The 22,518-nt window shown below is 48.7% G+C and overlaps 1 protein-coding gene across 31 annotated transcripts in view; it reads right to left on the reverse strand.

Moving 5' to 3' along the window:
- Nucleotides 1–22,518, reverse strand: part of PACS1 (phosphofurin acidic cluster sorting protein 1) — a 140,120-nt gene that overhangs the window by 76,550 nt on the left and 41,052 nt on the right. For 2 of the 31 annotated variants that reach the window (XM_085010682.1, XM_085010666.1), the window contains exon 1: nucleotides 1,151–1,358. The exons of 27 other annotated variants lie outside the window; for them this stretch is intronic. The gene's annotated coding sequence lies outside the window, so the exon portion shown is untranslated. Of the gene's footprint in view, nucleotides 1–1,150; nucleotides 1,359–13,440; nucleotides 13,845–22,518 lie in introns of those variants that run through there. 2 more of the 31 variants (XM_085010677.1, XM_085010667.1) reach the window with 2 other exon arrangements.

A 22,518-nucleotide genomic window follows, 5' to 3' on the forward strand; every position in this document is an offset into this window, starting at 1 on the left:
ATGAGAAAACACCTCCCAGATCCACCAAGGGAAACGGTACCACTGCATTAAATAGGCAAGAAGTTCAGGATAAGCATACTTTAGGGCTTTACACAATGGAATGACGCTGCTGCACGACAGACAACAAAACACATAACGTGCATGTATGAATATGATGGATGCGTTCTTTGCATTCGCAGCAAGAAAGTGGAAACAACTTAAGCTTCTTTTCTTGTGTCCTGAAGTAAAATTCATGAAGAACTTCTCCAAACATTCCTCACCAAAACCCTCTCACACTTACAAAGAGGTTCTAAAACTAGAGGTGAAGCAAAACTCTCTAGAGCTGTGGCTCAGACACTTGAGCATCACTTCAGAGTCATTTCAAATACTCAGGAGATTTGTATACACATTAATGTTTGAGAAGCACCGGCCTATAGCACTTTTTCAATTAAGCTTTTCCTTTTTTTTCTGTAAAAAAAAATTTTTTTTTTAACTGAGGTATAGGTTTGTTTTGTTTTTATGGCCCCACCTGCAGCATATGGAAGTTCCCAGTCCAGGGGTCGAATTGGAGCTGCAGCTGAGGCCTATGCTGAAGCTTGTGGCAACACCAGATCCTTAACCCACGGAGCGAGGCCAGGGATCAACCCTCCATCCTCACGGAAACAATGTCGGGGTCTTAGCCCAAGGAGCCGCAACGGGAACTCCTCGAGTAAGCTTTAATTACATACAAGAGCTAGACTCTGAATGAACTCCATGTTACAGTTCATTAGAACAGGGTGGAGGCTGCTTTGTCAGATACGAGGAGGCTTTCCTTCATCTGTGGCTTGACGCTACCTAAGCAACCATCGCCAGTGTCGGGGTTTAGCACACCACACGCACTGAAGGCAAAGGGTACGGGGATGTTCTCAGGTCGTCAGCATTAATGTCTCAACAGGACTTACTTAAGAAACTAGTCCTCAAAGTCAGAACTTCTAAATTTTGTCGTCAGTGCTTCTCAAGCTTTGGCAGGCCTGAGAATCACCAGGGGAATTTGTTTTAAAAGGAAGATAGTAAGGTCTCACCACCCAGGAGTCCTATTAGGTTCATCAGGAGTGATTCTAGCAATTCTAAGAAACGTGACATCGGGGCTGGGATTAGAAGGCACCCAGGGCACATTTAGGGAAGTACTTACCCTCAGGTGCAAGCAAATGCAAGACTGCCACCTGAGCAAACCTGACTGTATGTGCCTCCTTAAATGTCACATTCAGGGCATCTCGCTGGACTCATCCTGGTCTTGGGCTTGTATTGGGTGAGTCCATGGACCAGCAGCACCAGCACAGTCTGGAGCCTTTTTAGAAATACAGAATCGTGGCCTAACTCCAGGACCACTGAATCAGAATCTGCAGGTTAACAAGATTCTCAAGTTACTCTTTCATTAATTTTTTTTAGGGCCGCACCCGTGGCACATGGAGGTTCCCAGGCTAGGGTCCAATCGGAGCTACAGCTGCTGGCCTACGCCACAGCCACAGCAACGCGGGATCCTCAACCCACTGAGTGAGGCCAGGGATCAAACCCACGTCCTCATGGATGCTAGTCAGCTTCATTACCGCTAAGCCATGACGGGAAATCCTCTCAGGTTATTTCTTGTGCACACTGAAGTTTGAGAAACACTGAAAACAAGGGGATGCCCAAACAAAGTCTTGCAACTGACACGAAAATGCTAAGCTCTTTGTAACACAACATGATACAGGAACGTGAGCAGCGGCTGCCCACTGAGCTCAAAGGACAGCCCTACACTGACCAGCAGTTTTGTCGCTCTCTCTTAACCCCTGGCCTGAATAACGACATGAAAGAGATGCTTGTTAATCTGCAGGTGGAATAAAACAAGAGGCTGCTGGTGCAAAAAGAAAGAACCAGGCCATCTTGACAGGCCGGAGGACAGGTCGCACGCTGAACTATAATAAGTGTAGGAAAAATTTTACACTTAAGCTAAAAATTTCAATAATGAATGTATATAAGATGTGTGACAGTTTGCCTGGCAGCAAAACCTATGAAAGATCCTGGGAATAAGTCCGGAAGTAAATCATGCATTTAATATAATGGCATTTCACATCAGTGGGAGAAAATGAATAATTTAATAAATGGTGTTGGAATAATCGGGTAGCTAACCGGGAAAAAAAATGAAAGTGTACCTCCACCCGCACGTCTTACAGCAAAATGAATTCCCGAAGGATCGAAGAGTTAAACATAAAAGCAAATCTATTACAGTATGAGAAGAAAATATGAGGAAAACTTTCAAAAAATAACCTCAGAGTGGGTGAGGCCTCTCTAAGCAAGAACAACATCCGAATGATATAAACAAAACCCAGAGGCTCTTTTTTAAAAGTGGAGACCTTTGACTGTATCAAGAAAAGCACCTGCTGAGAACTATGTCTAGATACTCATGTTGCAACAGAATGAAGGGTGGGGAAAAAAAAATGTAATGTATACATGTAAGGATAACTTGATCCCCTTGCTGTACAGTGGGAAAATAAAATTGAAAAAAAGAAAAAAAGAAAAAAAGAAAAGCACCTGCATGGTAAATCCCACTGTGAGCAAAACCCGGAGAAAGATGACAAAGGGGGGTTACAACTGGCATCAAAAACACAGTTGCCCTCCTGGGGAAGAGGGAGAAGACGAGTCTCGCGCTGCTGTAAATGGCTGAGTCGGGGTTAATGGAAGACATTTCTGTGAGTTCAATGTCAGCTGAACGTATGGAAGACCTTTCTAAGAATCAGGCCAAGGCGAACCAGCCAACTTCTAGGAATTTCTGGAAGGGAGGACCACGCAAGACGGGAACTCAGCAACATGATCTTTGAGGTTCCGTCAGACTCTAAAATGATGCCGTTCCAACCCAAGGATGACATCACCTCCGGAAGAGTTCAGAGCACACAAGCAAAGCCGCGAGGCCCTCTCACCTCCCAAAGGACCGGAGACCACTGTGCTCGGGGCTCTAACTTTTCACTCAAAGCACAATGTCCTGGGGCCGGGGGCAGGGGGTGGGGGAGGAGGAATGGCGGGTGTACACGACTTACCCACTCATGACTCCAGCACTTGGGAGTATTTTGAGTTTTTGGTGGTTCGGGCTGGGCAATCCTATTTCATTCCCATTCCTTCCCTTGGCTCTCCCCTTACGCAAAGCACAAGAAGGACTGGGCAAGAGAGTGGGTTAGGGTTGGAGAATTAAGCACGAGGTCCCAGCAGTGCGGTTCTCAGTTGTATAAAACCCCTAACCCTTGAGCGATACCTAGATGTCAGTGTCACTTTCACTGCCGTCTGACTGTGAGCTAATGAGCACGAACGAACAAACCAATAGGACCAAAAATTCAGCGCACAAATGGGCGATAGTTGTGCAAGGCCGGGGGTCCCTGGCCAGCCTGTCAGTGCAAACCTGGCGAACCCAGGCATCTTGAGACACGGAGCAGCCGCGCTTTTTCCAAGGAGAAAACGCCCCCGGAATCCCAGCAACTGAGGAGGTAAAGCAAAAGGGAAGAAAAGTCTTTGTCACTGTGAATGACGGTGCTTACGACAAAGCAAAGGTCAGCTGGACAAGACGGAGAAGGCTGACCACAATCTGTCAAGGCTCTGAAGGCAACCTCCTAACTCCTCTCTCCAAAGCTCTAAACGTCAGCAACACCAACTTTACTGTGACACCGAATCTCACTTCGAAATCTAGTGCTTCCTTTTGTCTTACACGCCACTAAATACCTTTTGGCTGTGATGGGGAGAGTTTTTGGTTCAAAACCATAACGAAAAGAATGAATGGGGACAAGAAAGAAGATGCTCTGAGGATGAGAGAGCAATAAATAACCAGCTCCAAGAGGAGATGAGAAGAATCACCCGAAGCATCATGACCTAAAACGCAGGTAAAACGGAATAAAAGCGCGTGAAGGCCGGGTAGGGAGGGAATCCCCAGGGAGGGTGGGAGAGGAGGACGGTGACGACGCTGTGACCGAGTTTCTCTCCAGGCCATCGGGGGGCACCAGTGGTCCAGGACACGGTGGCGGCTCCAGGTAGAGGCTCCCTGAGCCGGCTTCCCCAGTCATGGGGTGGTCCCAAGTGGGGGATACTCATCTATCAATCATTAGAAATGCTTTCATAGCCCGGTGATTACAGAAAAAGAAAATCAAATAAAACGGACTTCTGTATTTGCTTATCCAAATCCAAAAGGGTGACGACAAACAGTGTCATGTGGTCCCCAGAAGCAGGAGCACCAGGGAGAGCTCAGACAGTCTCCAGGGAGCTCCTGCTGCTCCGAGCTCCCACCATCCCCAGGCAGCAGGCCCGGAGTGCCAGCCCCTGAGGCCCGGGCTGCAGGGCAGGGGGACGGAGCTCACAGGGCGAGGGCGAGGGGAAGGGGCCTGGAGCAGCGACCTCAAAGACAGACGGGTCTCAGGGACACGGTTGGCTCCGAGAAAGCAGAATGAACGTGGGGTGCATAGCGCGGGCATCTGGAAAGGCAGGAGGTTAAGTGCCTTGCTCGATATCACACGCGAAGAGCACGAATGTTACCCGTGTAACTGTTTTGCTGCTCCAGCCTTTTCCACCAGACGCCACAGAGTCACAATTCCTTTTTTTTTTTAAGGTGGAATGTATTGCTTCAAGGTACATATAACAAACAGGTCTGCCAGACAGGCGAGCCCGGACAACACATACCAACAAATCTATTCCTTCAGAATGTGCGGCCCTCCTTCCTCAAGACTGCTGGCCGGCAAAACCCTTCCAAGACCTGCACGACACTGGATCACAAACCATGAGCCTTACCGGCAGCTCCATGACCTGTCCTGGGGTCGGCAACATCCTTGGCCCTGAGCGTCAGTCAAGTGTGAGGCCTCTGGCAGCTACCCGCTACCGGGGGAGCCGAAGAGGCGGCGGAGGGGAGAGAGGTGGAGAAGGGCAGGGCGGAGGGGAGCAGGCGTATAGAAACGGAGCACCCCCAAAGCAAGCCCAAAGCTGCTTTTGCAGCTTAGACCACCCGGAGTGCCCCTGAACTGTGCCGTTCCCCCCCCCACCCCCTGCAATTTGAATAACACTGGCTTCAAATGTCCATGGCAAAACCACGTGTTAGAAGCACCGTTTTTCACATCAGACCCTGGGTGTTGGGGAGCTGGCCCAGGGGTGTAAGGAGCTTTCAGGACCCAGGGAGGCAGCTCTGCTGAGACAGAGGCTGGGGGCACTGCCCTGCCTGGTACCTGCTCCGTGTCTTCACATTATTTCATTTACTCCTCACAAAACACCAATAAGATATGTGTTATCTCCACTCTGTAAATGACAAGACACACCTACAGAGGATACGTTACTCCCCGAGGCCTCAGCAACAGCAGCAACAGCACGTGGCAGGGCCAGATCCTAATCTAAGGCTCTCAAAGTGACAGCAGCCTTCCTCTGGCGAGAAGCAGGGAGCAGCTCCTCCAGCCGGCGGCATTCGGGCCACTCACGACTCTGCACACGCGGCAAAGACGCTGCCTTGGCGCCCATTCATTCATCCCAGACGATGTCCCAACTGCCACCACGTCTAGAGCTCGGCTGCAAACACCGATACAACCACGAAGGAGACAGCCAGGCTGCCCTACCCTGAAGCGGTGGGGCAGTGATGCAGGGAATAAAGACAAGGGCAAATAACACGACATCAGATAGCAAGACGGGCTACCAAAAACAAGACCCCACATGTGAGAGCGGGCAAGGGTCCTAATTCAGACTGAGGGAGGGGGGACCCAGCGCTGAGACCTGAGAGACCAGACCCACCCCCGCAAATAGCTAGAGGCAGAACATTCCAGGTCAGAGAATCACACCAGCGCCCTGAGGACACAACAGGCTCAGCGTGAAAGAAAAAAACCAGACCTGTTTGCCTGGAGCAGAATAAGAGATGTAGTTAGATGGATATTCAGGAATAGGTCATGCTGCTCCTGAGGTAAAAGTAAAGTTTGCATTTTATTCCGTGATTGGAAGTTATCAGAGGGGTTTTTTTTGTTTGTTTGTTTGTTTTGCACCCGTGGTATATGGAGGTTCCCAGACTCGGGGTCCAATCGGAGCTACAGCTGCCGGCCTACACCACAGCCACAGCAACGCAGGATCTGAGCCACATCTGTGACCTACGCCACAGCTCACAGCAACGCCAGATCCTTAACCCACTGAGCAAGGCCGAGGATCAAACCTGCAACCTCATGGTTCCTAGTCGGATTCGTTAACCACTGCTTCACGATGGGAACTCCACAAATCTTTATACTTGAAAAACCTAAGGAAATGACATTAAAATGTAGGACTGCTGTTGAATAAAAGACATATGAACAAAGTTGACGATGGGTGAAGGCCAGGACATCCGCAACATGTGTCACTGACGTACGATTAACATCTGGAACAGACAGAATTTCACTGGGCAAATGGGACAAGGATACGACTAGGTCATTCATCAATGGAAAATGCATAGGCCGGTTTACACAGAGCTCCTGATCCTCACCAGCCATCGGAGAAACACGCTACGTCTGCCAAACTGACAAAGGATTTGAAAGTCAGATGCTTGGTGCTCACATCGTGCTGAACAGAGAGAGAGCAGTCATGCTGTACTTAGTGAAACTAAGAATGGACTGGGAGTTCCCGTCGTGGCTCAGCGGTAATGAATTGGACTAGGCTCCATGAGGAGGAGGGTTTGGTCTCTGGCCCCGCTCAGGGGGTTAAGGATCTGTGAGCTGTGGTGTAGGTCGCAAATGCAGCTCAGATCTGGCATTGCTGCGGCTGTGGTGTAGGCCAGCAGCTACAGCTTCAATTTGACCCCTAACCTGGGAACTTCCATATGCTGAGGGTGCGGCCCTTAATAAAGACCGAGGGTGGGGGAGGGAGAATAGACTTGGGGAAGTTCCCTGGTGGCTCAGCGGGTTAAGGATCTGGCATTGTCACTGCTGTGGCACAAAAAGCTGCTGTGGCTTAGCTTTGGTCCCTGGCCTAGGAACTTCCACATGCCACAGCTGCAGTCAAAAAAACAAAAACAAAAAACAAACAGGGATTCCCACCACAGTGAAGCGGGTTAGGAATCCACCTGCCACAGCTCGGGTGGCTGCAGAGGTACAGGTTCAATCCCCGGCCCAGAGCGGTGGGTTAAAGGATCTGGTATTGCCGTAGCTGCACCATAGGTCACAGCTGTGGCGTGGATTTTTTTTTTTGGACTTTATAAAAATTAAGGATTTATTTTCAACAAAGGATATTATGAACAAAGTTAATAAACATACAGCAAATTAGTAGATATCATTAAAATTGTCTAATACAAACAAGACGCTGATATGTAGAATACATGAGAAATGCCTCCAAGTCAACATTGAAAAGGAAACCCAATGGGAAACAGGAAAACTCACGGAAAAGCAAACCCAGGTGCCTGAACTGTTCATGAAGAGATGTACAAAATCATTAGTAAGTAGATAAATACAAATTTGGGGTTTTGGGCTGCAACCATGGCATGTGGAAGTTCCTGGGCCAGGACTGAACCCGAGTGTGGTTTGGATTTGACCCCTGGCCCCAGAACTTCCGAACGCTGCAAGTGCAGCCTTAAAAAAAAAAAAAAAAAAAAAAACAGAATGGACTCGAGGAACCTATCAATTGGACTTGTTGGTACCTAGCTATAAAAACTCATCCGCGGAGTTCCCGTCGTGGCACAGTGGTTAACAAATCCGAATAGGAACCATGAGGTTGTGGGTTCGATCCCTGGCCTTGCTCAGTGGGTTAAGGATCCGGCGTTGCCGTGAGCTGTGGTGTAGGTTGCAGATGCGGCTCGGATCCCAAGTTGCTGTGGCTCTGGCGTAGGCTGGTGGCTACACCTCCGATTTGACCCCTAGCCCGGGAACCTCCATATGCCGCGGGAGCGGCCCTAGAAAAGGCAAAAAGACAAAAAAAAAAAAAAAAAAAAAAAAAAAAACAGAAAAACAAACAAAAAAAACTCCTCCACGTCCCGAAGAAGATCTGTGTGAGGACTTTGCTCGGAGCAGTGTGGGTGGTGCAGGAGAACGAACCAGGTGTCCGTCAGCAGGAGGAACAGATCAATAAAATTCGGCAGATGCTAGAGATGAACTACAATGAACTAAACACAGTAATGCGGATGGAACTTAGAGTTTAAAATGAAAAGGATCAAAATGAGAATTATGACATAATGCTATTTATATACCACACACGGATACAAACATACCCAAGGATAAATATTAAACACTAGAGATCTTTTTTTTTTTTTTTTTTTTGCTATTTCTTTGGGCCGCTCCCGTGGCATATGGAGGTTCCCAGGCTAGGGGTCGAATTGGGGCTGTAGCCACTGGCCTACGCCAGAGCCACAGCAACGCGGGATCCGAGCCGCGTCTGCGACCTACACCACAGCTCACGGCAACGCCGGATCCCTAACCTACTGAGCAAGGGCAGGGACCGAACCCGCAACCTCATGGTTCCTAGTCGGACTCGTTAACCGCTGCGCCACGACGGGAACTCCAACACCAGAGATCTTAATGGGAATGGGGAACGGAACGGGAGGGGAGGCGGGAAAATGGCAAAAACGAGAAGTAATGAGTAAGAGAGGTACTGCAATGTCGATGCAATGCAGTCTCATCGGTTCTTGGGATCTAAAAGAAAAAGCAACAACAAAATACAGAGCAAGAGGCATGTTCCTTCTGTGCCACCTACCTTTCCCAAAGTGCCTGACCTTCTGTCAGGTGACTCATCTGACTTAATCAGGAAGGAGGCCCGGGGGGAGGCAGGAGGCCCCGGCCCAGGGTAAAGGGAGCCCCCACCGCATCCTGCACCCACCTCTGCCGCACATTTCTCGTCCTGCTGAGACGATGTGCGTCCTGACGGCCTTCCCCCCGAGAGGGAGAGCACATTCGCCTCCGCAAACCAAGAGCGCAGCAGGGACTGCTGCAAAGAAGACATGCGATCAAAGCCGAGTGGCTGACCAGTTTGCTGCTTGACAGACGGGATGAAAACCATCACAATTAGAACGCAACTTACCTGTTTTCAACTCAGTTCCCGACTGTCCTAAGGCAGCTAGTGTTCAGTGAATGACCCCAGGAAATGGCTAGATGTCTCTGGTATCATTCACTCTAGCACCAAAAGGCACATCCCCTTGGATGACAGACACATGAAATTCAAGTCCACTTTATGGTTAGAAGGAAACATCAGAGATGTTGCAGAAAAATCAGAAATGGGGAGGAGTTTCCGTCATGGCTCAGTGGTTAATGAATCCGACTAGGAAACATGGGTTGAGGGTTTGATCCCTGGCCTTGCTCAGTGAGTTAAGGATCCAGCGTTGCCGTGAGCTGGGGTGTAGGTCGCAGACACGGCTAGGATCCCCTGTTGCTGTGGCTCTGGTGTAGGCCAGGGGCTACAGCTCCGATTAGACCCCTGGCCTGAGAACCTCCATATGCCTCGGGTGCGGACCTAGAAAAGACCAAAAAAAAAAAAAAAAAAAAAAAAAATCAGAAATGGAAATGATGACAATTTTAAGTGGAGGAAAGAGACACAGCCCAAGTCAGATAACTCCTGTGGCCTGGCAGCGCTAGGAAGCCTCAAACCCCTTCAAATGACCATTTGACACTATGGATACTACACATGAAAACCCTTCCTACTCATTTTTAATTCAACTTGATTGCAGTATAATTTACATAAAATAAAATGCACCCATTTTATCTATTTATTTTCCTTCTAGGGCCGCATGTGCGGCATGTGTAAGTTCCCAGGCTAGAGGATGAATCAGAGCTGCAGCTGCCCACCTACACCACAGCCACAGCCACACCAGATCCGAGCCACGTCTGCAACCTACACCACAGCTCAGGGCAACGCCAGATCCTTAACCCACTGCGCGAGGCCAGGATTGAACCTGCGTCTTCACGGATACTAGTCGGGTTCCTCACTGCTGAGCCACAATGGGAACTCCCAAATGCTCTCATTTTAAATGCACGGTTTGATGAGCTTAAAGGTAGGCACTCCCAGGGCTACAATCAAGACATGGAACACTGCCGTCACCCCAAAAGTTCCCTTGTACCCCCCCTGCAACAAGTGCCCCCATTCACCCAGCTCCAGGCAGCCACGGACTGACTGCCTCTGTCAAGATGCCCAGCTTTACATCTTTGCTAATGTTTTTGAAAAAGGTTTACTTTGTATCTGGACAATTTCAAACATTCACGAAGTGGAGCAGTTTTATGAACAGGATTTATCCCACACTCAGCTTCGACAGTTTTTAATGCATGACAATCCTGTCTCATCTGTACTCCCGCTCACGACCCTGCCTGGATTGTTTTGAAGCAAATCCCAGACACCTCTTCATATGTAAATATTTCAGTATATATCTCTAAAGAATAGTCTTAAAAAAAAAGCCACAATTCCATTTTCACAGCTAAAAATAATTATTAAGCTTATTCTTTTTTTTTTTTTTTTTTAATGGCCACACCCGCAGCATATGGAAGTTCCCAGGCTAGGGGTCAAATCAGAGGTGCAGCTGCCAGCCCATGCCACAGCCACAGCAAGGTGGGATATGAGCCATGTCTGCAACCTACACCATAGCTCGTGGCAGGGCCGGATCCTGAACCCACTGAGCAGGGCCAGGGATCCAACCTGCATCCTCATGGATACTAGTCGGGTTTGTTACCACTAAGCCACAAAGGGAACTCCCGATAAGCTTCCTAATACCATAAAATAATCAGCCAGTATCCACATTTTCCCCTGCATTGTTTTTGTTTGAATCAGATCCACATATTTCTATTGGTTCATTCATCTCAAGTCTCTTTTTAATCTACAGGAGGCCTCTCCATCCTCCCCCCCCTTATTATTTATTTGTTGAAGAAACTAGTTTGTCCCATAAAGTAGTTTGGAATTTACTGACTGCATCCCTAAAAAAACATTTACTGTGTTTCTGTCCCTCGGATTCCCTCTAAATCCATAGTAAGGTCTAGAGGTGTTTTTTGTTTTTGTTTTTTAAACAAACTCAGGTTCTGTTCGAGCCTGCAAGGCTACTTTACAGGTGGCTTGTGGACCTCTATCAGGAGACACCTACCATGTCCCACATTCTCTTCGTCTCTTTGAAAAACACAGCCTTTTTCTCAAATAACTGAAGAGTATCTATGACAGCAAATAAGAGTCACTTAATCTAAAAGAGTGTAAATGAGGGCACCGACCCCCATTTAACAGAGCGATTCTGGACCACAGCGTCCCTACAGGGGAAGCGTGGCCTTTGAGGACCCCGTGAGTCCATCCATCACACCCACCTACCGCTGCCCTGAAGCCACGCGCCGCACACGCGCTGCCCTATGCGCGTCTCAGCTCCTCGCGAGGAGCTACGTTTAGCCCCCAGAGGGAGGCCGTGCAGCCTCACGCCCCTCCTCGACCCCCTCCAGTGGCACTCGGTCAGCAGTGACCCTTGGAAAGACTCTGCTCTACCCTTGCAGAGGTCCGGCCTCTCTCATGAGTTCTTCACGAGCTTCCTCCAGGGTCAGCACATCTGCACGCTACCAACCAGAGGACGAGGCTCAGAGAAGAGACACGCACAGCAGATCAGTGGAAAGTTACAATGAGAGCTCAAAATTCACTGTCATTCAGAGACGGTGGCTGAGTTCCGTGTGTCTCTAATGCCTCCTCCTTCCCTTCAGGGAGGTTCATGAGTCTAAACAAGCTGAGTCCCTGAGGGACAGGGCCGAGGACGCTGTCTAGACAAGGAACCAGAGGGCCCGGTCAAGTGACCTTCCTGCTCTCTTTGGCAGGACAAGTCCCTGCTTGACAAGAACGAAGTTAGCACAAGAGACAAATAAGAATCAGTTAAACTAAAGAGATAACCCATGAGATGCGGAAGGAGAGGGGCAATTTATAGCCCCTACCCCCCAGTGGCTGCTGGAGAGGCATGTGGTCAGCGAGCCATGCAGAGGAAGTCAGAGCCCCCAGCAGAACACTGCAGCCTCTCCTTCTCCCCTACTTTGATAAAACCCTCAGCACCTGCAGCGCTGCAGGGCCCTCCTTGCCGGTCACCTCCACTCCTCTCTGCGCTTGGCTGGTTCCCTACTGCCTCCTGAAACACAAGTTAGAATACGATACTTCCTGTGCCTGTAACTACTGCCTAGTAACAGGAGTTCCAGGAGCACGGGCCTCTGCTGACAAGCTGCATAACCTTCCACACGAAAGGAGAGCACTCTCCCTCACCCCGGCCCCCGCCTCTAGACCGGCCCAGATTAAATTAAGCATCCTCAAAAGTCCCAGGGGTGTCAAGCACATTTAAAGTTGCCGGGTCAAAGATTCATTTCTGCGGCAGACAACCACAAAGGATTTCAGTGTTACATACAGTGGAAATGATTGCAAGAAACGCTAAATATGGACAGACCCGTAATTTAAATTCTTTTGCTGAATGGCTAATACTTTCTTTGCAGTTCAATATCTGACTCTAAGTCAGGCTCCAATTAAGGAAGGCAAGGCCCAGTTTTCTGGTTCCGCTGGGATGGGCTTGTTCGGGGATGACCCGCCTGTCTGGTGTGAGTCTGGTTCCAGGCAGTGCTCTGCTGGAAACCCCATGGTGACTCACGAACGTGTTTCAGAAGGAAACACCTTGATTCCTAGCAGTCAAGGGCAAAGTAAAGCCTGAACGAGGAACTCTCACTCCCACTCTGGTGCTTTCCCCCAACAGGCCACCGCCACCCTCTGGAGCGGGCAGGCTGAATGAAGCTGGCACGGTTTCCTTTCTCCTACCAGCCTTACTCACAAGAGCCAAAAGGTGGAAACGACCCAAAAGGCCACCGATGAAGAGAGAGACAAGGAAAGAGGCAGCCACTCTTCCTCGGCTGGGGATTCTGGCAGCTATCTGTGACACGCGGGACGGCAGCAGACCACCTGAGACCGGGGGCGCCAGCGGGGACAAGCCGATGTTCTGAGCATGGCAGGGCAGGAACATAAAATGAACCTGGGTCCCGAGCTGCTGCATCAACCAGCCTTGCAGACGTCCTATTATCTGAAATCCCGCCTGTTTAAGTCACTGAGTTGGCGTCTCTGTTCCTCAAAGGCGAAAGACTCCAAGCTGTAACACGCAGGGACCGCAAAGCTTTGGCACAGCCGGAGCTGGGCAGGCGACGAGAGGCACAGCTGGGTCTGCACACGTCAAACAAACGAACAGGGAAGCAAAAGCGAACACCCTGCTCTCGTCATCAAAACACGAGCAGGGCTTTGGGACAGGGCAAGGGCCCGCTACCAGGAGAGGCACGGTGAGTGGATCCCCACACCCGGCAACTCGACAAGCAAACGGGACCCGGGAATGGGGCTCTGGGACCTGACTGCGCTTCCCAGCAGAAAGAGGCCTCCGAAGACGAGGGCTTGAAACCGCATTTGTGCGCAGCGCAATCCGAGGAGGCAGTCACCCTACTGCCCTGTTACGAATGAGAAAGCAGATGCCCAGAGAAGCTAAATAACGGGCCCAAAGTCACCCACCCAGGCGGGTTTCTCTACCTGGAACTCTTCCTTTTTTTTTTCCTTGCTGACTCCCAGGTTTCGACTTAAATAAACACCACTTCCTTAGCAAAAGGCTTCTCCGGCGTGTCCACAGGAGGTCCAGAGCTGCTGCTGTTCCACTGCGTGCACGGCTCTCCCGAAGCCCTGTGCTTGCTCGCGATTATTTAAATATTTGTCTTCCCCAAACGTGCAGGATGCACTTGCCTGGAGAACAGGTCTGTCTTGTCCACCACCACACGGCATTTCTGAAGCCGAACACAGTGCCCTTCGATAGAGAGACTGCGGGTACACGGCCCCTCACACCGCAGTGTGGACGCCGAGAGAGGTGTGCACGGGCCTCTGGGGAGGCACGAGGGCCGAAGCCTCCGCCCCAGGCTTCCTGGAGGAGAACTCCCCCAGCCGAGCCCTGAAGGAGCAGTGAGTCCGGAGAAAAAGAAGGGAGGAGAAGGAGGTTCGATGCGGACGATCACAGGCACACATTTAGAGCAGGAGGGGGCCGTGGAATTTCAGGGGACTTGCCCCACGAGCTCGCTGTGGCTGGAGTCTGAGATCAGAGAGCAGTAAATGAAGCTTGAGAGACAGCAGGATTCCGGTCTCTAGCCACAGACAGCAGTTCGTTGTACTGATCCCTAAAATCATCCACCAGCAACGGATGTGCCGGAAGCACTTGCTGCCTGTCGGGCACCAGGCTAAGCACCTCCTGGGCAGAATTTCACATTCATCTTTCCCACCGCCCTGAGGACCATCACCCCCGCGGGAAGTACGGTCCCACAGGCCACAAGAGGCAAAGCCAGGCCCTAAGCTGCAGCTGTGTTCTCTGACTCCGAAGCCTGTGCTCTTGACCTCGGCCTAATCCCTGTCTAGCATGCTGTGCAGGGACATGCGCTTATACAGCTGTGTGTAGCTCAAATCATTATCTTGATTCTACTAGAAAAGCTGGCTATTTGAGGAATCCCGTGTCTTTTTCATTAAGCAAATCATAAGCACAAATATTTCATAACATTGAGTTTGCTTGAAATAAAGTATATAATTAATATTCAATAGACTTTCATAAACAAAGAAGAAAATGATTCAAAGACAGAAAGTGCGGTGTCCTGACAACCCAATACTGTCTCTAAAATTATGTTACCTCTAAATCAACAAAAATAATGCTAAGCAAATATTAGAACTTCTCCGTCTAAGTCTCCTCATCAAAACTAACCTTGGCGTTCCTGTTGTGGCTCAGTGGGTTACAAACCTGACTAGTATCCATGAGGTTGTGGGTTCGATCCCTGGCCTTGCTCAGTGGGTTCAGGACCTAGCGTTGCTGTGGCTGTGGTGTAGGCCAGCAGCTGCAGCTCTGATTCCACCCCTAGCCCGGGAACCTCCATATGCCGCGGGTGCAGCCATAAAAAAAACCCAAACAAAACAAACTACCTTAGGAGAATTAAAATTATTAAACAACTCAATAAATTATTGAGAATGGGTGGAAAGAAAAGAAAGTAGCTAAAACAGAGGAAAGATGATATGACGCACAAAATCCCCACTATCACTTGCTCTAAGCACAGTAAAATGAAATTACCATCGGATGTGTTGACAAGGCAAGACACTCTCTGTGCCAATTCCAGTTAAAACAGGCGCAGAAGGTTTATCAGGTAGGGAAAGTCTTGGTTCAAAGAAGTCAGTGTCTGGGGGAGCCTGTTATCAGCAAGAATGCAAATGTACTAAGTCACAGCTGATGGGCCATTAATAAGTCATTAAAACAAACTGCAGGGAGGTCTTTGCCGTTTAAAATGTCTCATCCTATATAGTAAAGGGCTCACAGGCTGATCATAGTGTTCATAGCCGCACCGGATTAAACACTGATTAGTGCCGGGAGCTGTGAGAACACGAGCTCAGAAGGCCCTTCCTAGAGCCACACTTCCAGCTGCCCTGGCTAAGGCCCAGAGGGTTCAGAGCACCTGCCCAAGGTCATCTGTAGCAAACGACAGAGCCAGGATTCACACCCAGGTCTGTCGGAGGCCAGAGTACGCGCTCCTTTCACAAGCAGCGTCTCTGCTGGGCTGAATGGTGCCTAGAGATGATCTGGGTTATTCACCAATCAACACTATCGCTTAGAGAGACCTCTAGGGGGTTAAAGGACTTTCCTGCTGTCCTCTGGCCAGTTTCCAGCACAACTGGGAGTGAGATCCAGATTTCCTACACTCAGGCAAGCGCAGTCTACAGTCTTTTTGACTCATCTCAGATACTTTCTTTTTGAGACATGTTAAAAATTTCCCCATAACTAAATTCAAAATAGACAAAACCAGAAGGACATATGTAAATGCCTGTCACTGTGCACTGAGCTGTGGATGCGTCAGGTTTCAAGGGAAACGGGACAAGAGACGCCTCAAACATTTCCTGCGCATGGCTCACAACCAGCTCACAGAAGCTAACAGGATCTCATGCGGCCTTTCCCACCGTCATGTTATCAGCCTCCTGCCTCTCAGATGGGCATGAAAAGCATTAGAGCACCAGTGGACAAACTTAATGTCTGAGGCTTTGTGGGCTACAGTCTCTGCGGCGAACAGGCGACTGCACCATGCTAGGGAGGAAAAAAGGCCGCCTGTGGGCAACACAGGAACGCACCCGGCGATGTTCCAATAAAGGTGCGTATTTGGACTCAGAAATTTGAACTTCACATAGTTTTCACATGTCGTGAAATCGTATTCTAATTTTGATTTTCTTTTTCAACTAAAAAAGCTACAGCTTTCAGGCTCCAGAAAAACAGACAGTAGACCAGAAGGCGTCTGCTGACGCCTGCATTAAACCAAAGTAAAAGAAGAGATCAAAGGAGAAGCAGTGAGCAGCGAGGCGAGGCTGCGGCCTTCCTCCTGACTCAGTGCTGGAGCCCCGGCTGCAGGAGGCCCCCCGGACCCCCCCGCCTGCCCCACTGGGGTAGGCCTCCCGCTTTCGTGTCCTCACTGACACTCGGGCCTATCTCTGTCCTGACACTTACCCTAAGTGTCACCTCTATATGTCATCTGCACAGTTTTTGTTTGCTTTCAAATTTGTATTCCTGGCGACATGGATGCCACCACCCCCCTCCACAAAATGGGAAAGGGTGAGAAGGGCAGCAAAAGACGAAGCAGCCCAGAAATTCTTATCTTTCCAAAGACACTAGATATCAGCATAAGGCCTTGACAGTGGCTCCATGACAAACACCTAAAGGGTTAAATCAGTGGTTCACCTGCTTTTCATGTGTGGACACCCCATAAGCATGCACCGACCCCTCAATCTGGTCTCTGTACGTCTACCTCCCTTGAGCCAGGCATCTAACTTCTTTGGACTAATTTGAATGAAAAAGATCCAAGCATAAATTTAAAATGACCACTGGGGGCCTCAGAAAGGCTCAGAGTACCCTGGGTTTCTGCAGCACAAATGGAAAAACTACTCTCCTACCACACTAGCCTCAAAAACGAATGATGGGAGTTCCCGTGGTGGCTCAGTGGTTAAAGAATCCGACTAGGAACCATGAGGTTGCAGGTTCGATCCCTGGCCTTGCTCAGTGGATTAAGGATTCGGTGTTGCCATGTGCTATGGTGTAGGTTGCAGATGCGGCTCGGATCTCATGTTGCTGTGGCTCTGGTGTAGGCCAGCGGCTACAGCTCTGATTAGACCCCTAGCCTGGGAACCTCCATATGCCGCGGGAGCGGCCCTAGCAAAGGCAAAAAGACAAAAAAAAAAAAAAAAAAAAAGAATGATGGCTTCTAAGGGCTTATAGAAAACTTGAAAAGCCACAATTACCAGATATAATATGAACATCAACATGGAAAAGTCTACCTCATCATTATCACACAAAGCATAAAAAAAGACATAAACATCTAATCACACGTGGTTGGACGGACGGCCCTCTCCTGCTGGATCACGAACCTTCTTGGTGCCGTGGGTCCTTCTGGCAGCCTGGAGACACTGGGGGACCCTTTCTTAAAATAACCTTTTTGACTACATAAAATAACACATGTAGTTTTATTTTGATTTTTGATGGCTGCAGCCACGGCATACAGAAGTTCCCGGGCCAGGGACTGAATCTGCGTGGCAGCTGCGGCAGCGCTGGATCTTTTAAGCCACGGCGCCAGGCTGGGGATGGAGCCCGAGCCTCCGTAGCGACCTGAGCCGCTGCAGTCGGCCTCTTATCCCACTGCGCCACAGCCGGAACTCAACACAGGCCGTTTTAAAAAGGAAACCAGCTCTAAGAACCAGCCCACTCTGCCTCCCCCGCCACTTCCTGTCTTCTTTCCCTGCTTTATTTTCTCTGCTCGGCCTCTGTCACCGTCTAACACCCGGCACGCGTTCCACTTGTGCTCTCTGATTTAGAAGACGTGCTCCCAGCTCGAACCTAACTTCCAGGAGGGCGGGGACGTTTACCCACTTTGTCTGCTGCTCTGTTTCCAAAACCTACAAAATGCTGGTACATAACCGCTGCCCGACAGACACATCTTGAACCAGTAAATAAACTTCCTGTCTCCGACAAGCTGCACTCGGAGTGGAGTCAAGGGCAGGTCTACCAGAAGCTGTCATCCTTACGCAAGATGATACACGGCGCTTCGTATTTACAAACAACTTCCTAGCAGCACTGGAAACCTTCTGTAAACGCAACCTCGTGCATCCACGATGAGCCAGCGACTGAGTGAGCACAGGCGGTAAAGAAACCAAAGGCCCCCTAGGCAAAATCCCTGAGCCAGGTCTCTGGCTCGACCCTCCTTCCACGTCGCCCTTCAGCCTCGGAAGCTCCTGCTGCGTTGCTTCCAGGCACACTCTCTATCCCGCTGCCGGTGTCTGGTTGCACACCAACAATGAGAGGCAACTCATTCACAACAAAGAGGCACACTCTCCTGCACAACAAGCTTCTAAGATTTCCAACGTCTTGCCAAGGCAACTCTTAAATAGAGGAAATGTCTTCTTTGTTTTATTTATTTATTTATTTATTGTCTTTTTAGGGCCCGCAGCATATGGAGGTTCCCAGGCTAGGGGTCAAATCGGAGCTGTAGCCGATGGCCTACACCACAGCCACAGCAACGTGGGATCCAAGCCGAGTCTGCGACCTACACCACAGCTCATGGCAACACCGGATCCTTAACCCACTGCGAGAGGCCAGGGATCAAACCCAAGTCCTCATGGATACTAGTCAGATTTGTTTCCACTGAGCCATGATGGGAACTCCATGTTTTTTAAACTTCATCTTACTCACGGCAAAGTAAAAGGTTCACAAGGATGTAAATTTTCAGGAGTTCCTGTTGTGCCGCAGCAGAAACGAATCCGACTAGGAACCAAGAGGTTTCGGGTTCGATCCCTGGCCTTGCTCAGTAGGCTAAAGGTCTGGCGTTGCCGTGAGCTGTGGTGTAGGTTGCAGACGTAGCTTAGATCTCAAGTTGCTGTGGCTGTGGTGCAGGCTGGCAGCTACAGCTCCAATTCCACCCCTAGCCTGGGAACCTCCATACGCTGAGAGTGTGGACCTAAAAAGCAAATAAAAGAAAAAGGAAAAAAAAGAACGTAAACTTTCCGACATGACAGGCTACCTGTACTGTTTGTCTCACAAAGTCCTAAGAGGAAGGAAGCTCAGAGCCAAGACCACTCAAAGCTCCATAGAAATGTCATAATTTCAATCAAGTGCGATGCCTTCCTATCAACAGCGTAATAACAAATTGGAAAGGCAAACCAGAACCCAGCAAAAGAAAGGTGGGGAGGGAAGATGAGGTTAACAGTGAGGTCAGTTAATAAGAAAGCAAGCGTGTCCTCAGGTGGTTTCATACATAACAAGCAGGCAGGCAAAGCCCACAGGAAGGCAGGTGTGGCCCTTCTTGGGTGGCCACACAAACCCCAGCCTGCTCCCCACCCCCACTGCTGGCTGAAAGGCAAAGCCAAGGAAACGTGCTCATATCACGAGGATTTTGAGACTTCCAAACCCATCTGCTTAAAGTGTAACCTTTGAAATCTCCTTAAACAACAGAATTATCCATATATGTTCATCTTCTTATGTACAGGGCCAGAGAATGTGAAGAAACAGGGGGTTCGGTGGGTTTGTTTTTAATAGTTCAAGTGCTGGTAAACCAGCAAGAGCTGGTCATCAATAGAGGACGCCAGAAAGTTGGGAAAAGGGAGAAGGAAACATTTTTCACAGAGACTTGATTCCCGCTCAACGGGAAAATATTAACCTAGAGAAACCACTGGAACCAGCGGCTGGTTTCTTGTCTTGTCCTAGTTCCGATCCTCAGAGATGTATATACTTCTTTTGAACTAGCCAGATAAAAAGTGTAATATAATTTTGTAACTATAGTGCTGCTGCTTTATAATCAAACCGTAAGAGAAAGCCCTGAAGACACGATGATATATAAACCCACAACCACAGAGAACCTGTATTCAACCTTTTCCTTCAAAGTAAGGTTTTCAAACAGCATTGTTCCACCTTTACCACAGCAGTGGGTACATCTCGCCCCAAGCAGCTTTTGCAGAAAATGTAGTACAGATAATCATAGAACTGAATAGAAAATAGGAAACCCTAAAAACACAAATTATTTACCTTAGTCTAAACTCATTTTTTTTGGGGGGGGGGACTTTTTGCCATTTCTTGGGCCACTCTGGTGGCACCGGCCTCTGCCAGAGCCACAGCAACGCAGAATCTGAGCCGCATCTGCACCCTACACCACAGCTCACGGCAATGCCAGATCCTTAACCCACTGAGCAAGGCCAGGGATCGAACCTGCAACCTCACGGTTCCTAGTCGGATTCGGTAACCACTGAGCCACGATAGGAACTCCTAAATTCATTTTTTGATTGACCTGTGAAAATGAAAATAAGAAATAAATGAAATAGGAGTTCCCTGGTAGCTCAACGGGTTAAGGATCCAGCATTGTCACTGCTGTAGCTAGGGTTGCTGCTGTGGCATGGGTTTGATCCCTGGCTCCAGAAGCTTTTTTTGTTTTGTTTTGTTTTTGTTTTTGTTTTCTGTCTTTTTGCCTTTTCTAGGGCTACTCCCGTGGCATATGGAAGTTCCCAGACTAGAGGTCTAATTGGAGCTGTAGCCACCGGCCTATACCACAGCCACAGCAACAAGGGATCTGAGCCACATCTGTGACCTACACCACAGCCTATGGCACTGCCAGATCCCCAACCCACTGAGCAAGGCCAGGGATCGAACCTGCAACCTCATGGTTCCTAGTCGGATTCGTTAACCACTGAGCCATGATGGGAACTCCCAGAACTTCTGAATGATAACAGCACAGCCAAAACAAACAAACAAACAAACAATCCATTTAGTGGAATTAGTTAAATAAACTGTGTTTTGTCAATTCCATGGAAAACTACACAGTCATGAAAAAGATTGAGAGAGACCTCCAAGTACAGAAGTGGAAGAACCTCCAAGACACCTTTGTTATAGGAAAAGAGCAAACTGAACAACCCACAGTGATTCTGCTTATGTAAAATATTTATGTGAACCTGTACACATATATATACTTAAATGCTTAAGAAAAGATCTGGAATACATGCCAAATTCTTAAAGTAATTAAGTGTAGGGAGAGGAAGAAAAGTGGGAGTTTGGGGAAATTTTTCACATCATTCATCTATCACTTGTATATTTTTTAAAAAGTCAAAGGACTAGATGAGTCTATGAACAAAAGAAAAACAAAAGACGAAAACTTGCTTGATATTAAAGTACATAATGTCAAAGCAAGAGTTTGATCACTAGACAGTCTTCTGTCACACCTCGAAATGGTTTTTAGTTCCGCTACTATACTGACAGTAACAGGATAAACCATAAGCACAAAGTGTGAGATTTCTGAAGTGCTAAGTCTACGCTATCATCAAGGTACACAGTCATCATGGCGAAAAGAACCGAGAGTTTAAAATGTACATGTCTTGGAGTTTCCCTTGTGGAGCAGAGGAAACGAATCCGACTAGGAACCATGAGGTTGTGGGTTCGATCCCTGGCCTGGCTCAGTGGGTTAAGGATCTGGCGTAGCCGTGAGCTGTGGTGTAGGTCACAGACGCAGATTGGATCTGGCATTGCTGTGGCTCTGGAGCAGGCTGGCAGCAACAGCCTCTGTTTCAGCCTGGGAACCTCCATATGCCATGGGTGCGGCCCTAAAAAGCAAAAATAAATAAATAAATAAAATGTACATGTCTTATGTCTCCCTGTCCAGCCAGGGGAGCTGCATTTTCTTTTCTGGTTGTACCGTGAAACACCGTATTTCTGTTGAAAGTAACTGTCCTTTGAAATTGAAACCCAACTAGCCTCAATGGCAAGTTCCCACAGTATATCTGAAAACAACCAACAGCACTGCAATGAAGAAGATGCTTTGCCAACTAGAGACGGAGGATAAGAGACCAAGGATGTTGGTACTAAGTCATGAACGGAAATGCCAGCACGGCTCCGACGAGTCAGCAGGCGGCCAGGGGACCCTGAAATTTAAAAGTCACCTAAGAAGGAGGGAGGTAAACAAGACAAAAGAAATCCAAAGGGCTCTTAAACGCAGACACCAGAAGTTTTCTTCATCAACTTTACTGAGCTCTAGTCTATATATGATAAAATGGACCCATTTCAGAGTTCCCGCTGCGGTGCAGTGGGTTACGGATCTGGCGTTGCCACAGCTGTGGCTCAGATTCAATCCCTGGCCCCGGGAACTTCCATATGACATAGGTATGGCCAAAAAATAAAAATTAATAAATACGTGAATTAATTAAATGGACCCATTTAAATGTTATGTTTCAATACATTTTGACAAAGTAATTCACCTGTGCAATTACCCCCACGCTGAGGATATAAAACATTTTCAAAACCCTAAAGGTTTTCCTGTGCCCCATTCAGGTCAAGCCAGTCCCACCTTGGGTCCCAGTGACCACTTTCTCCAGATGAGATTTGTCTTTTCCAGAATTTCATGGAACTGAAATGCCAAAGAGTGCTCTTCTGTGTCCAGCTTCCTCCTGCTCAGCATAATGTTCTCAAGATTCACCCGTGTTATACCCTGAATCAGTGCTTCATTCCCTTCTACGGCCGGATAATACTGGTGGACCCCAATTTGTTTCTCCACTTATCTGCGGATGGGCATGGGGGGTGTT

This window comes from Sus scrofa, chromosome 2 (genome assembly GCF_054392235.1).
Source record: "Sus scrofa isolate SSC_HxYL_T2T_F1_AM1 chromosome 2, Sscrofa_HxYL_maternal_Yorkshire_Landrace_v2.0, whole genome shotgun sequence".
Taxonomy (NCBI): Eukaryota; Metazoa; Chordata; class Mammalia; order Artiodactyla; family Suidae; genus Sus; species Sus scrofa.